Source organism: Protopterus annectens, chromosome 7.part0 (assembly GCF_019279795.1).
Source record: "Protopterus annectens isolate FY-2018-M chromosome 7.part0, PAN1.0, whole genome shotgun sequence".
In the NCBI taxonomy this organism is placed as follows: Eukaryota; Metazoa; Chordata; order Ceratodontiformes; family Protopteridae; genus Protopterus; species Protopterus annectens.
In genome coordinates, this window is record NC_056739.1 from 527,540,957 (window position 1) to 527,543,441 (window position 2,485).

Below are 2,485 nucleotides of genomic sequence, written 5' to 3' on the forward strand. Positions count from 1 at the left end.
GAAATGGTAAAATCAGTGAATTTCTCTCTTCTTAAAATTGTAACTCCCCTTTTTCCACTATCACATATTACAAATCACTAAATAAACTTTTATTCAGAAGTGGATTTTCCCCTTTATCACAATTATCTATGGCTAAAATAATTGAATTAACCTATACTCAAAATTACATCCCCTATTATTCATTTCTGAGTCCCAGTATGGACAAAAATTCCTTTTGAAAGTGACTCAGCAACTTAAGCCTTGTTGAATGATTGGTAAATTTTATTCACCAAGTAAGAAATGAGAAACACAGCAAATGTAAATGTAGGATACACAATGAATTATGTTAGTACACATATCCTTAGCCATTTGTGCTGAATAGTAGGCAAAAGTAAGAGCATTCCAAAGCATCAGAGTAACCAACATTTCATAAATATTAATCAACTCAGTCATATATTGCCGTGTGCTATAAGAAGAGAAAATAAGGGTAAGTCACATTTAATGTTTATTTAATGATACAATTAACTCCAAGTTACACTCTTCTGAAGATCAACCGAGACAGTATTATTTCAAAGATCAGTCAATAACATGTCTATACTGTGTTCATTCTTTACAGAATTGCTAACTGCTTTTCTTTAGAACAGTACACCCATAACAGTAAACAAGTCTACATTTCTTGTCTGTGAGGATTTTGGGATGCTTCTTTTCTGTTTAGAAGGAATTTTAATTAAAAAACTCTAAAATGTTAAAATACGATTACCTTAGTGGGGTTAAGATGATAATAAAATATGTTCAATCTATACTTATTTTAATAATTCTTCTCTTCCTTACTCATAGCTATATGTGTGACACTGCTTTCTCGTTTGTTATGCTCAATGTTAGTAGAAGTACATTTCAGCTTTTGTTGAATTTTTCTGTTTGTTCCAATTATTACCAAAGGGCTAACTGCAGTATACAGTGAGGCAAAGAAGACACGGGCATCAGAAACTGCAGGTGCTACATTAGAAACACTAAGGGTATACATCCAGATGGCATTATCAAGTCCAAACAAAACAAGATACAATGTAACCAAAATAACTACAGCCTTAGCTGCCCTTAATTCTGTGGCACTTTTTTGCTTTTGGTCAGGACTTCTGATGTTCTGGAGATTTTTATTATGTTTGCAAAGAATTATAACAATGTAGCTGCTGGCAAGTGTCATAAGTCCAACAAATAAAAAGTCTCGAAAGGTAAAAACTATTCCATTGACTCTGTATGATACCTCATGAGGAAACAAAACAAAACTCTAAATTAAGTGCGTACTTGGGAATACTTGAATTTACTTCAGCTTGAGAATACATAAAACCAGCTGGTATGTAAATTATACAGTTGATACACCATAGAAGAAGGAAGAGAAGAAAAATATTCTGAGACACCTTTTTTTTCAATGCCATAAATTTTGTTGTAGGAGGTAAAAGGACAATACACTGATAGATACTCATTACAGCTGTTATGCATACAGACATCGCTCGACAAACACGGTAAGTAAAGATAACAAATTTGCACCCATAGTCATTGAATAACTTCTGCATGCCTATGGCTGTAAGAGACTGTGGAATTCCTCGGACTAGTAAAACAACAACATTTACAAAGGACAGTTTGGTAAGAATGAAGTCTGTTGGCATGAGCTTCTTATCAGAAATTGCAGAAGTAAAGAATGACATCAGAATGGCAAGATTTGCAGGTATTCCAATGACAAGAAGCAAAATAAAACCAGCTGCTTTCAATATTGCCCTTAAATCCATATTTCAATGCTTTTTTCATTAATGATGAATTTTTCTTTGTAAGCTGAAATGTAATAGACAAATACGTTTTCTTTAGTTTTGTATAAATTACAAATATGCATAATTAAGTATTGTCATGATTACAAATATGTACGATTACTTAACAGTGCTTTATATTGGAACAATGACACTAAGAATTGTTTTATATGTGTCACCAAAAACATCCGAAAAAAAAAAATTTCTACACAAATTTTTTCTGCCTGTACAAAACAGTGCTTATGATTACATATTTAGAGAAAACAGTTGCAAAATTGAATTCATTGATCTAGACAAAAATATTTGTTGTTAGGCAACATTCTGGACATGTATTATATTTTGAGTTACAGACATTGGCCTACCACTGTCATATAGATGGAAAATTAAATGTGTAACTAACAAAAACTGATTCTTTACACTGGAGTGTGCCTTTCTTCTTCTGGCTTTTTCCTGATTAGGGGTCACCACAGAGGATCACCTGTCTGCTCATGATTGGCAGTGGAGTTTTACAGTGTCGAGTTGCCAGCCTGGTGCCCAACCTTCCACAGAAGGTACACACATGCACGGACTCATGCCTAGGGCCACCTTAGAGTGTCTCATCCACCAACAGCATGTCTTTGGGATGTGGGAAGAAACCAGAGTACCAGGAGGAAACCCATGCGATCACAGGGAGGACATGCAGACTCCACACAGAAGGCACCCCAGCA

The 2,485-nt window shown here is 34.5% G+C and overlaps 1 pseudogene; it reads right to left on the reverse strand.

Annotated features, from left to right (window-relative positions):
• Nucleotides 1-787: 787 nt before the first annotated feature.
• On the reverse strand, nucleotides 788-1,763 carry LOC122806041 (annotated as a pseudogene).
• Between the last annotated feature and the right edge of the window lie 722 nt (nucleotides 1,764-2,485).